The 13890-nt window shown below is 49.6% G+C and overlaps 2 protein-coding genes across 2 annotated transcripts in view; one reads left to right on the plus strand and one right to left on the minus strand.

Annotated features, from left to right (window-relative positions):
• CDH3 (cadherin 3) overlaps positions 1 to 13890 on the minus strand; it is a 97776-nt gene that overhangs the window by 82883 nt on the left and 1003 nt on the right. The window lies entirely within an intron of this gene.
• Positions 1 to 13890, plus strand: part of SMPD3 (sphingomyelin phosphodiesterase 3) — a 251544-nt gene that overhangs the window by 35415 nt on the left and 202239 nt on the right. The window lies entirely within an intron of this gene.

The raw sequence follows: 13890 nt of genomic DNA on the forward strand, positions 1-13890 counted from the left end.
TCTGTAAAATATGACTTTCCAATAAAAATAAAATAAATATTAAAAAAATTCACACCTAAAAGTTTACAGCACTACTATTCACGAGATCCTAAAAGCAGAGGTAAAACATAAAAGTCTATCAACAGATGAATAGATCAGCAAAATATAGCTCAGCCATACACTGGAACATTATTCAACTGCAAAAAGAAATGAATGTAAGCACCAGCATCCCATATTTGCACTGTTTCATCTCCCAGCTGTTCCACTTCCTTTCCAGCTCCCTGCTTATGGCCTCTGAAAGCAATAGAGCATAGCGCAAAGCCTTGGGTGCCTGCACCCACATGGTAGACACAGAACAGAACAAGCTCCTGGCTCCTGGCTTTGGATCGGCTCAGCTCTGGCTGTTGTGGTCATTTGAGGAGTGAACCACCAGATAGAAAATTTTTCTGTCTCTCCCTCTCTCTGTAAATCTGATCTACCTTTCCAATTAACATAAATAAGTCTTTTTTTTAAAGATTTATTTTTATTGCAAAGTCAGATATACAGAGAGAAGGAGAGACAGAGAGGAAGATCTTCCGTCCCATGATTCACTCCCCAAGTGACAGCTACAGCCAGTGCTGCACCTATCTGAGGCCAGCAGCCTGGAACTTCTTCCAGGTCTCCCACATGGGTGCAGGGTCCCAAGGCTTTGGGCCGTCCTTGACTGCTTTCCCAGGCCACAAGCAGGGAGCTGGATGGGAAATGGAGATGCCAGGATTAGAACCGGTGCCCATATGGGATCCTGGCGCATTCAAGGTGAGGACTTTAACTGTTAGGCCACTGCACCAGGCCCAAATAAGTCTTTTTTTTTTTTTTTTTAAAGGACAGATTGTATGGTTTCCTGTAAATGAAATTAAGATTAGGCCAGTCTGTAGAGACAGAAAGTTGACAAACAGGTGACTAAGACTGCGGGTGATGAAGACGATCTAGTGTTGACCGTGGTCACACCACCCTATGAATACACTAAGATCTGCTGGCCTGAATCATTTATTTATTTATTTATTTATTTATTTATTTATTTATTTGAAAGAATAAACAGAAAGAGAGAAAGAAAGAGGAGGGACGAGAGAGAAAGATATTTTCCAGGCTAGGCTCCTCACCCTGTGGCAGTGGCAGTAGCGCTGCCCCCTCTAACGCTCTCCTCAAGGCTGTCAGTCACTGACCCGCCAGCCACAGGAGCAGCCACGGGCACTGGGACCGAGAGCTGTGGGTCGTGGCATTCCTAAACTCTGTGATCAGCCTAACAATGGAAAATCAAAGGACCTGAGACAGCGCTGGAACTGGACTGAGACAGGATCTGCCTTTCATGATGATGACATCGGAGATGTGCAGCAGCTGCACAGGTCACCTGGGAACACCCATCTGGGTTGTTGGAGGATGAAGAAGGAGGAGGAGGAGGAGGAGGAGGAGGAAGAGATTTTAAAAAAAATTAGACACACTGAAATAAAATTTTTTTAATTAAAAAAAGTAAGGTATCTTCCATCCACTGGTTCACTCCCAGATAGCCACAATAGCCAGCGCTGGACCAAGCTCAAACCAGAAGCCAAAGGCTTGGGTCAACCTCCACTGCCTTCCCTAAGTCAGAAGCAGGGCAGCTGGGACACAAACTAACAGAAGCTGACTCAGGTCCTTGGACCCCTGCACCCACATGAGAGACCTAGAAGAAGTTCTTGGCTCCTTCTTTGAAAAAAAAAATTAACGTGCTTATTTGATAGGCAGAAGAGATAGACAGAACACTCCTATCACTCCTATCACTCACTAATGCCCCAAGTAGCCAGGCCAAAGCTCAGAGCCAGGCATTTCATCAAGGTCACCAGTGTTGATGCCAGGGACAGAATCACTTGATCCATTCCTGCTGCCAGAGCCAGGCAGTGAACCCAGGAACTTTGAGGTGGGACCCAGGCACCCTAAAGTGGGATCCAGGAGCCCTGAAGTGGGAACCAGGCACTCTGAGTGGAATTCAAGAACTCTTGAGATGGGACCCAGGCATCCTCAGGTGGGACTCAGGCACTTTGAGATGAGACCCAGGCATTCTGAGGTGGGACCAGGCACTTTGTGGTGGGATTCAGGCACCCTGAGGCGGGACCCAGGCACTCTGAATGGGATTCAAGAACTCTGAGGTAGGACCCAGGCACCTGGAGGTGGGACCCAGGTATCTTTTTTTTTTTTAAGATTTTTTATTATTATTGGAAAGCTGGATATACAGAGAGGAGGAGAGACAGAGAGGAAGACCTTCCGTCCGATGTTTCACTCCCCAAGTGAGCCGCAACGGGCCAATGTGCGCCGATCCGATGCCGGGAACCAGAAACCTCTTCTGGGTCTCCCATGCGGGTGCAGGGTCCCAAAGCTTTTTGGGCCGTCCTTGACTGCCTTCCCAGGCCACAAGCAGGGAGGTGGACGGGAAGTGGAGCTGCCGGGATTAGAACCGGCACCCATATGGGATCCCGGTGCATTCAAGGCAAGGACTTTAGCCGCTAGGCCACGCCGCCAGGCCCAAGGACCCAGGCATCTTAACCGTGAGGCCAAGTTCTCTCCCCTCCAACCATTTCTGAAGGTAGTGTATGTGGTATGCCATCTCCTGATATGGGATATGTAGGTGTGATCCTTACCCTGTGTCCAACAATTTTCACCTTGCCTTTGACACAAATTCCTAGACTACTGGTAGAATGTAAGAGTGGGCAAGTGTTTTAGGATGCTGTCAACTCGCCTTTGAAAAAAGTTTAAGACAAAGTCCACTTCCACTATTTGCCTTTCCAACACCCAGCCTCATCATTTAGAAACAGCTTTCGGTTTTGTTTTTTAAATACTTATTTATTTTTATTAGAAACTCAGATTTACATGGAGAAAGGTTTTCCATCCACTGATTTACTCCCCAAGGGATGCAACAGCTGGAGCTAAGCCCATCTGAAGCCAGGAGCCAGGAACGTTTTCCAGGTCTCCCACATAGGGACAGGGTCCCAAGAACTCGTCCTCCACTGCTTTCCCAGGCCACAGGCAGGGAGCTGGATGGGTAGTGGGGCAGCTGGGAAATGAAGCAACATTCATATGGAATCCCAGCTCACACAAGCTGAGGATTCAGCCACTAGGCCTTTGTGCCAGACTTGAAACAGCTTTTCGGATCTGGCCCAGGAGAGCTTTTCCGATCTGGCCCATTGTCTTCACCTTTTATTTTCAGTCTGTGCTCTTCTTACTGGGACTCAGCTTTGGCATGTGCTTTAATTCTGTGAACTCTATGGGTGGTCCTGGGCGGGTGCTCAACCTGCCCAAATCCAGGAGTTTCTGATAAGATCACCAACTGCACCCAGGTCTGTTAATATGAGATAAAACCTATGAAAGCCCAACCCCAGGGCCAATGTAAACTATTATCACTATTTAAAACATAACTGGAAGGATGGATGTTTAGCTCAGCAGTTACGATGCAGCTTGGGGTTCCTGCAGTCCATATCAGAGTGCATGGGTTCAAGCCCCCACTCCACTTTCTAGTCTCCAGTTCATGCACACCCTTGGAGACAGCAGGTGACGGCTCAAGTACTTGCAATGTTTCCATCCATGCTGGAGACACAGTGGAGTTCTGAGCTCCTGACTTCAGCATGACCCCAACTCTGGCTGTTGGGAGCATTTGGGGAGTGAACTAGCAGATGCAATACACCTCTAAATTTGTCTCTCTCACTTAGATTTCTTTGTCTCCCTTCCTTTGAAATAAAAAGAAAAGAAAGAAAAACTAAAAAATTACAACTTGACTGTAATGATTACAGAAACAGGGATGGGGGCTGGGCATGCAAACGGGTCCTTCCACCCCACTGGCCACTTTTGGCTGGTAGTGGGGGTGATCGCAACCTTGCCTGGCTGCTTAAAAGCAGCCAACACCATCTTGGCTTGGATGCCGTGGCTGGACTGTGGTTCCCACTGGTGAGTGTGAGGGCCAGAATGGGGGCTGCAATCTTGTCTGGACATGGCTACAGTATCCCTCAGCACAAGTGTGGACTAGGTCTGGAATATGCCAGACTGGGCTAGACTCCAGTACCCAGTGGTGATCGTGAGAACAAGGGTAGGTGTAGGATGGGCTGGGCTAGGTCTCTGTCCCTGCTGAGCTATGTGTGAGCTGTGTCTGGGTGCAGCCCAGGGTTGGCTGGGCTGTAGCACCCAACAATAAAAACCAAAATGGGTGAGAGCCTGTCAGGAAAGGCCACTGTTCCTGCTAAGGTAAGAGGTGAACTAAGTAGGGCTAGCCCACAGATCCACAAGTGGGTATGAGATCTGGCACTGGAAAAGGTCCTGATAGAGAAGCTTGGGGAACTCCTCAGTTGGGACATAGTCCCTGCAGGTGAGCACAAAAACCAAGAAAGGGAGAAGCCCAGACCAGGCCAGGTAATAATACCCACCAGCAAACATTTGGCTCAGGTTGGGGGCAAACCAGGCTGGGCCTGGTTCATATCACCCGCTGGCAAATCCAAGCAGCAGAATGGTGTGTGGGTCAATCCTGGTTGGGCCACAACACAAGCCAATTCACATGAGGGGCAGGATTGGGGGCAGGATAGGCTGGGCTATGCTGTAGTCCTCACCAGTGTGAACTGGAATTGGGGATGGGCTGGGCCCAGCCAGGCTACAGCACCCACTGGCAAATGCCGAGATGAGGAGGACCATGCCAGACTGGGCCACAGCATTCAACCAGCACACATGAGACCCAGGGGGGCAGGGATGAACCCAGTAGGGAGGCTGCATGGGGCTCTCCTGCTGCACCACCACTCCCACTGGTGAGCATGAGAGCTTGGATGGGGCAAACCAAGTTGGGCAGGACTTCAACACCTGTTGGCCTCATGTGAGCTGGATCAGGGGAAAGCCAGGCTGGGTTGACAGTAACTACTGATACATACATATGCCAGAGTGGATGTGGTTGGTTGGGCTTTGCTGTAGCATTAGCTGGCAGATGCTAGCACTGGGGACAAATTCTATTAAGCTAAACTACAGAACCACCTAGAGAGTACAAGATCCAGGAGTGGGAATGGGCCCACTAGGGAAACAGTGGCCACTTTAACCTTGGGTTGCCACTCCAGCTGGTGAGTACGAGAACCAGGACTGGGGCAGGCATGGCTAGACAGTGGCACCAACCAGCACATGTATGGGCTGGATAGTGGGTATGGTTGGACTGAACTAGGCTTCAAAGCCCATTAACAAGTATAAGAGCTGAATGGGATGTGGGACAGATTAGACCAGTCTGCTGTACATACTAGAAAACACAGGAAATACTGCACGGGGCAGGCCTGGTGGGGGTTATTGCTGGTCGCTCCAACTAGGCTGCAGCTCTCACTGGTTTGCATGAGGGCCGAATATCTGGTGAGTAATTTAGTTTGTGTAGAAGACGGGGCTGGAGACAGAGTTAACTCAGCATTTGCAACCACCAGCATGTATATAAGTTGACTGGGGTGACAGACTGTGCCGAACTCTGTATTGGCAAGCACACACAAGAATCAGGTCTGGGATCACCCCAACTGAATTGCTGGACTCAGAACCCCAACCACGGGCCTAGCACAGTACCCTAAGTGGCTAAAGTCCTTGCCTTGCATGCACCAGGATCCCATATGGGCACTCATTCACTGCTCCACTTCCCATCCAGTTCCCTGTTTCTGGCCTGGGAAAGCAGTTGAGGGCAGCCCAAAACTTTGGGACCCTGCACCCGCATGGGAGACCAGGAAGAGGCTCTTGGCTCCTGGCTTCAGATCAGCTCAGCTCCGGCCGTTGTGAACCAGCAGGCTGAAGATCATTCTCTCTGTGAAGAGAATTCCAGGTTCCATAGTCTGACCATGGAGTGCATATGTCTGAGCTGGGCCTCCTCAGTGGCTTAATGAAGCAGTGGACAGCTTATCCAGATGCACATGGAGGATATGGCAGTCCTTTGAAGCCTGCAGAGGACACCTGGTACTATAACACAGGACAGAGGACAGAACAAATTGATCAACTACCACAGCCAAGTGTTGGCTGTGAATATTTGGGTACACGGAGGACTCAAAGGTAGACTATGCCAACCAGTAGATTCTAAAGAGATTTCATCATGCCTGGAGTAGAGGTTGGCCGTAATTTAGAACTGCTGAACTACCAAAACCTCTTCAGCAGGACCCTCAGAGCATGCCCCACATTTGGGAACCTGAGGATGGTATTGGGTGACTGTCCTCCATCCCAGGGTACAAAGATGGTTAGGGGACTGGGTTTGGCTTATCCCTTTATCTCCTGCCTTCAGGAAGGAAAACAAGAGACTGTGGAAATAATTGTCTCACTCACCTTCCTGTAGCCCTTGATTCTTTGCACCCTAATCAACTATGTAACAATTATTAAAAATAAAAGTAATTATCAAAAACATAATAAATATTAAAAAAAAAAGAAACAGGGATGGCATCTCAGGAAAGGTCAGTCATGGGACATGTGGGGGAACTGGGACCCACAGAGAGGACATCCCAATAGGAAAGTCAGAAACACTTCTTGATAGAAGAAGGCATAAAGAATGCCGACTTTCTTCAATGTATATTACTTTGCAGAATATGCTCAAACTCATTAGATTTCAGAGGAATGCAAATCAAAACCAAAAGGAGACATTAATTCACAGATTGGCAAAACCTGATTAAGTTGGATGTTACCAAACACTGGTAGGGAACGGGGGAAGGGGAGCTCTCAGGCCCCTACTGGTCAGCATCCGCCAAAACCTGGAGCTCCAGCAATTTCCACTCCTGGGCAAATATCCCAGGAACCTTCCCACACAGCCAAGAATGCTCACAGTGGTTATTGTTTGCGGTAGCTGAGAGAGCAGCAGATAAACGGAATGTCCTTCACTGGGGATACAGACAAGTAAAATGCAGTGAAAACAGAGTTATTATGCAGCTATTCGAAACAATACACTATACGAGAGGCCAACAAGCGAGGGCCTGTCGGCCAAATCCGACCCATCGCCTATTTTGGTACAACTCTGGCTCACAATCTGAGAATGATTTGTGTATTTTTAAATGGTGGTGGTGGAGGGGAGAGCAAAAGAATGTTTTGAGAAACGTGAAAATTACATGAAATTCAAACTTCAGTGCCCACAAAATTGTATTACAATATAGCTCCCATTCATTCGACTATGTGTGAGGGTACTTGAAAAGTTCATGGGAAAAAATGTATTAACTAAAATACAAGTTTGCTTTAGTGCAAAATTTTTATGCATGGATTTTTTGAAATCTGTGCATAGGGCCTGGCACAATGGTTCCACTAGCTAATCCTCTGCCTTGCATGTGCTGGGATCCCATATGGGTGTCAGTTTGTGTCCCAGAAGCCCTGCTTCGCATCCAGCTCCCTTCTTGTGGCCTGGGAAAGCAGACAAGGACTGCTAAAGCCTTGGGACTCTGTATCCATGTGGGAGACCCAGAAGAAGCTCCTGGCTCCTGCCTTCAGATTGGCTCAGCTCCAGCCGTTGCAGCCGCTTGGGGAGTGAATCAGCGGACAGAAGATCTTCCTCTCTATATCTGACCTTCCAATAAAAATAAAATAAATCTTAAAAAAAGACGGAGAGCTGTCATTGAAGTCATTAAGTCTGTCCCTACCACCACCAACACAGAGACACCTGCAAACACAGGTTCCTTGTCCCAGATCACAAGAACTCAGCCTCTCTAATCAAGTGGGGCTCTCCCTGCAGGACATGCCCTCATTACATTCATGGTTGACCTGCAACGGTCTTCAGAGAGCTAAGGTGCACAGCTATATAAAGACAGGTTTTGCCCTCAGCAGTGCTGTGGGGACCAGTCAAACCAGCCTGGGAAGAAAATGTTCAGTTATTACCCCAGGAGCTGGGCTGGGGGTTGCCTGCCCCTCCTCCCAGCGGTTTTTCCCTTGCGAAGACAAAAGGCTCTCAGAGCACTGTGAGTGCCCCCGGGGCCTTGGCAGGCAATGCAGAATCAAAACTCTTGTTTCTTTTAAGTATATTCTACGACTTCTGACCCTGTCATTTTTCTTGTTTATCTCGTTTAATCCCCCACCAGCTCTGCCAGGTAAGAACTGTCATTTCATGATGATCAGAGGACTGAGCTAAACAGATGTTTTTTTTTTTAAAGATTTATTTTATTTTTATTACAAAGTCAAATATACTGAGAGGAGGAAAGTGGAGCCGAGGACCTTAGCCACTAGGCCACGCTGCCGAGCCCTAAACGGATGTTTTAAACCATTTTACTTCCCTCAGCATTCATTTCACATATTCATTTGGCAAACACTTCCTGAGTATCTACTGTGCATAGTTCTGGGGTGGGTAACAGCAGTGAGGGAAACAGGCAAAGCCCCAACCTCATGAGGGGTGGGGCAGCAGGAACAGACATTCAATAGTAAACAGGTGAGAATCACGATCAACTAAAATGGGGTGAACAGACAGGAAGTCATTATTGATAGGAAACAAGAAAACTGGGAAGCAGTCGGTCCAGTGCCCGGCACCCTTGGAGCATACGGAACATACGCGGCAGGTAGGAACTTGGGCGGGGTGAAGATTCAGGAGCGAGGGCACACCACACTGCCTTTGCTGGCCACGCAGCCCCATTGCCCCGCGGTACTAGCGGATTGCGAGCTGGATCCCGCGTGGCTTGCTGCCCTGTGCCAGAAATCAAAGTTTGAGAGACAAGTTTGGTAGGCAGGGAGGCCGGATGTGAGCACAGCCGCTGCCCGAGGACAGGTGACCTACGGCTGTGTCCCCAAGGTGCGGGTCCCAGGAGCAGTTGCTGGTGGGAAGACAGGGGAGTGTAGAAGCAATCTAAGGAAGTACTCCTCTACCAGGAGAACTCAGTTCCTTGTCCATGCAATCAGAAAACATCTCAACCCTGTAGGAAATGCATTGTTCCTTCTGCATGACATAAATAAAACCTGAACCCAAATAAATGTCTGGTAACTTTTCAGTGTGAGAAAAAAAAAAAGATTCCGTACCGAGGCTGGGCCTGGAGCAGGGGGCCCCTTGGAAGCTGTCTGGCAGAGGAGCATGGGGCTTATCCTGAGTCAGACGGACTCCATCACTGTCAGCCACATGATCTCAGGCCAGTTCCTTCCCTTCTGAGCCTCAGTTCACCCACCCGTAAAGTCGGGTTAATGATCGTTCATCCCTTATAACGGGCAGTTTGCATGAGGGGCCCCAGTCCTTCTGTGCTTCTGTATTTACACACCATAAATGTGGGCTAGCTTTGGTGACTCCCTTTTCCTTTTAAATATTTCATTCTATCTTCACAATTTAGTTCAGACTGAGTTATTTATTTAATTAAAAGGCAAAGGGGCTGGCATTGTGGCATAGTGGGTAAACCTACTGCCTGCAATGCCAAGATTCTATACGGGTACTGGTTTATGTTCTGGCTGCTTCTCTTCCAATCCAGCTCCCCACTGATGCACCTGGGAAAGTGGCGGAGAATGCTCTAGAACCTTGGCCTTCCTATCCACAGGTGAGATCAACAAGAAGCTCCTGGTTGTGGCATCTAGGGAATGAACCAGCAGATGGGAGATTCGTCTCTCCCTGTCTCTAATTCTGACTTTCAAAATGTGTATATGGTGGAGAGACAGCCAGGTCTGGGGCAGGATAAACCCAGGGACTAGGAACTCAATCTGGTCTCTTACCTGGGTGGCAAGGAGCTGATTACTCGAGCAGGGTGTACCTGCTGCCTGTCAGGGTGTGAATCAGAAGCAAGAGGAACTAGGAAAGGAGAGTAGAATCTACACTTAGAGCCAGACACTCTGATGTGTGGCCGGACGAACCTCTGCACTGACCGCCCTGACTCAACTCTGAGCACAGAACAAAGTGATGTTCTTCTCTTTTTATTTTTTTTTTTAAGAAAGATTTATTTGTTTTTATTAGAAAGGTGGAGAGAAGGAGAAATAGGGAGAAAAGATCTTCCATTTACCCACTAGCTCATTCCCCAAGTGGCCACATGACTGAGCTGAGCCAATCTTAAGCCAGGAGCCTCTTTTGGGTCTTCCACATGGGTGCAGAGTCCCAAGGCTTTGGCCATCCTCTACTGCTTTCCCAGATCACAAGCAGGGAGCTGGAGAGAAGTAGAGCAGCCAGGACATGAACTAACATGCATATGGGATCCCAGTGCATTCAAGGAGAGGATTTAGCCACTATGTTACCACGCCAGGTCACTGGACTCAGTACTTTAAAACTCCAATTTGCCTTCCTGCAGTCCTGAGGGTCACAGGCTTCAATGGGCCTTCCTGAACCCACTTCCAGGTACACAGGAGCTGAGTCCCTCCTGCAGGCTCCACAGAGATTCTGCTTCCTGCTCTTCCCAGCTGTGGAGGCCATCCTGCTCCCTGGGGTGTGATCCCTGCCTCCCTCTCAAAGGTCATCACTCTAACGTTCATCCCCGTCCCCTAGTTTCCTTCTCATCACTGACCCTCTGACACTCCTGATCTTACAAGAATCCTTGTGGTCACTCTAGTTCCATCTAAGACACCCTTCTCCACCTCAAGATCTTTAACCACACCAGCAAGTCCCTGTGGTGATGTAAGGGAGTCGACCCACAGGTTCTGGCTTAGGACGCTGACCCTTAGGGGGAAAGCGTCATTTTGCCCACCACACACATAGGCACTACACTGCTTAGGTAGTAGAGACGGGGACTTCAGGGTAATCTCTCTCTATCTCTCACCACTCTGGGGGAAGCCAGCTGCCATGGCACAAGCAGTCCTGTGGAGAGGTGCGTGTGGCTGGAGGCTGAAGCTTCTAAATCACAGCCAGCAAGGAAGTGAAGTCTGCCAGCACCCATGTGAGGGAACTTGAAATGGGATGTGCGTCTCACCCAGCCTGGTGACGGCCACAGTGCCAGTAGCAGCTGCAGCCTGGTAGGAGACCCTGAGCCTGGACCACCTATCCAAGCAGCTTCCAGATCCATGACCCTCAAATGCCACAGGAGGGAAGACACATTTGGGGTTTGAGCTGCTAAGTTCTGGGTAACAGACAACATGTCTGCCCAGCAAATGCCTGCTCTCTGTTGCTAATAACCCCATTCCACAGACTAAGTCTGACAGAAAAGAGTCTGATTTGAGCTCATAATTCTGGAGGTTCATGGTCGAGGGGCTGCATCTACCAATGGCTTTCCTCCTGGCAGCAGCAGAGCCTGGGCAGGGCACCACATGGTGAGGGACAAGGAGCACTTGAGCATATATGGGTGCCTTCTGGCCTCTGCTGCTATAAAGTCACAAGGATTCAGTCATGCTCCAACCCCGACGATGGTCTAACTACAACTGCACCCAAAGGCCCCACCTCTGAAAGGCCCCTCAGGTTGGACTGAGTCTCCACCTCCTGACAGGACACAGAGTTTGCGAGAAGACGGTAAACCATCGCAGCACATGCCGGGTTCTGTTTGAGGGGCTGCTGGCCAGGCAGCAAAAGCCAAGTCCCTGTTCTTATAGAAGCAGAGGAACAGGAAACACAGGAAATGACTGTGTGTTATGTCACGGGGTGCCGACTGCTGTGGGCGGACACCAGAGCAGGGGAAGGGAGACGGGGCCAAGGAAGGCTTTGCTGAAAGGCTGCTATCTGAGCCAGGGCTTCAGAGAGCAGGAGGAAGGCACGCTTTTCGGGATGGGGAAGGAGTATTCCAGGCGCCAGGCACCACAGGTGCAGAGGCCCCACAGCAGAGACACACCCAACTTCCTTGAAAGGTTGAGCAACCGCAGGCTTACTGCAGAAGCCTGGCTGTTTGTTCCACAACCCGGACTTGGTTAGACTTAAAGGGGAGGGCGGGGGCAAGGCAGAAGGGGAGCTGGAATCTGTTACAGATGACCCAGTAGCCAAACTTAGTGTCACCACTGGGGACACCGCCACTTGGTGGGAAGGACATGGCCCATGCAGCACTGTCACCTCAGAGAAGTGATCTTCCTGAGTGTAGTTATGAAGGAAAAACAAGACTCATGTCAGATCAGGAGAATTCCTACAAGTCTACTTGTGAAAGAAGAAAAAGTGACATGAACCCAGAGGGGACCCTGGGTCACAAGTAAGAAGCCTCAGCTGGCTGTATAGGATGTCATGGGACAAAGGTAGGGGTGGGGGAGTGTCTGAATTCCCAGCTGTGCGTCAGAGAACTGCTTTAACAGTATTATTCCCATGTTGATGGTGTAGTGGCTGCCTAGGGGTGTGCCCTTGTTCTCTGGAGATACGTGTGGGTTTAGCAAAAAAGTTTAAACAAATAGAATCAGGGGTGTGTAAAAATCTGGCAAGACAGTGAGAAGAGGGCCCCGATGTGGTAGCGTAGTGGCTACAGTTCTCCCCTTGCATGTGCCAGGATCCCATATGGGTGCCTCTTTGCATCCCAGCAGCTCCACTTCCCATCCAGCTCCCTGCCTGTGGCCTGGGAAAGCAGTCGAGGATGGCCAGAGGAAGCTCCTGGCTCCTGGCTTTGAACCGGCACAGCTCTGACTGTTGCAGCCACTTAGGGAGTGAATCAGCGGACAGAAGATCTTTCTCTCTGTCTTTCCTTCTCTCTGTATATCTGCCTTTCCAATAAAAATAAATAAATCTTTAAAAAAAAAAAAAAAGACTGTGAGAGGACACAGCAGCAAGTTTCTGGAGACTGAACTTTGGCAAACTCCCGAACTGTGAGGAAGCCATCGCTTTTAACTTCTGCACTCTATCAGCGGCGCCTCCTTTGGCAGATGTGCAGTCTCTTCCGCATTTTTCTTTGTCTCTCGCCCCTGGCCCCGCCAAGTTTACCAAACACCTGATTTTTCGTGTGCAAGCTACCGGGAGAGAATTTCAGCCAGGGGAAGCGGGAAATCTTAGCACCACTTAAAGGCAGGAAGGGAGAAAGGGCGGTAAGGAAGCCGGACAGGTACGCAGGGGCGGAATGGGGGCTACCAGGGGATCCCGACTAGGTCAAGGTCGCGCTCCGCGGTGCGCCATCGCCCCCGTGTGGCCACCAAGTGGGACTGCGGTGCAGCAGCCGGGAGGTGGGAGGGGCACTGCACCCTTCCATTCACTGAGGGGAAAAGCTCCATGGCAGGTCCGCCACCCCGTAGTAATTCTGGCCTACTGATTTTGTGTCCGCATATTTTAAAAAAGCATCCCACCATGAGCTGGGCATGGTGCTAAGTGCTTTACAGATATCAACTCAATCCTCAGATCAGCATTTTTCCAGAAAAACAGGCTCCGAGAAGGTGAGGCAACACAAGTCACACCTTTCAACTCTAGCTTTAGCTGCAGCTCTGCTCCCTGGCATCATCTGACTCTCCTCTTTGATGGGGGTAACAAAAACAGCAAAACACAGCTAGGGATATATGGTATGCAGACTCAGGGCACCAACCAACTCATTTAAATGACAGCAGCCCTCTGTGCCGGCTCTCAGGGTCCTTAGAGGAAACTGAAGGAGAAAGATCTTTTTTTTAAGACTTTTTTTTTTTTTTTTTGCAAAGTCAGATATACAGAGAGGAGGAGAGACAGAGAGGAAGATTTTCAGTCCGAAGGTTCACTCCCCAAGCGGTCATAATGGTTGGAGCTGAACCAATCCGAAGCTAGGAGCTAGGAGCTTATTCCCGGTCTCCCACATGGGTGCATGGTCCCTAGGCTTTGGGCCACTCCCTAAGTGGCCACAATGGCTGGAGCTGAGCTGAATTGAAGCCATAAGATTCTTCCAGGTCTCCCACGCAGGTGCAGGCCGTTCTCGACTGCTTTCCCAGGTCACAAGCAGGGAGCTGGATGGGAAGTCTTGGGATTAGAACCGCAGCCCATATGGGATCCTGGCACATGCAAGGCAAGGACTTTAGCCACTACGCTACAGTACCAGGCCCAGGATAAAGATCTTGAGAGTGAGCCTCTGGTTCCTCAGCTTCTGAGGGGTACAGGCTGGAGTAGCACTGAGGAATGCTGGGGCTGTCCCATTCATAAACAGC

The sequence above is a fragment of the Ochotona princeps genome, chromosome 16 (genome assembly GCF_030435755.1).
Source record: "Ochotona princeps isolate mOchPri1 chromosome 16, mOchPri1.hap1, whole genome shotgun sequence".
Lineage (NCBI taxonomy): Eukaryota > Metazoa > Chordata > Mammalia > Lagomorpha > Ochotonidae > Ochotona > Ochotona princeps.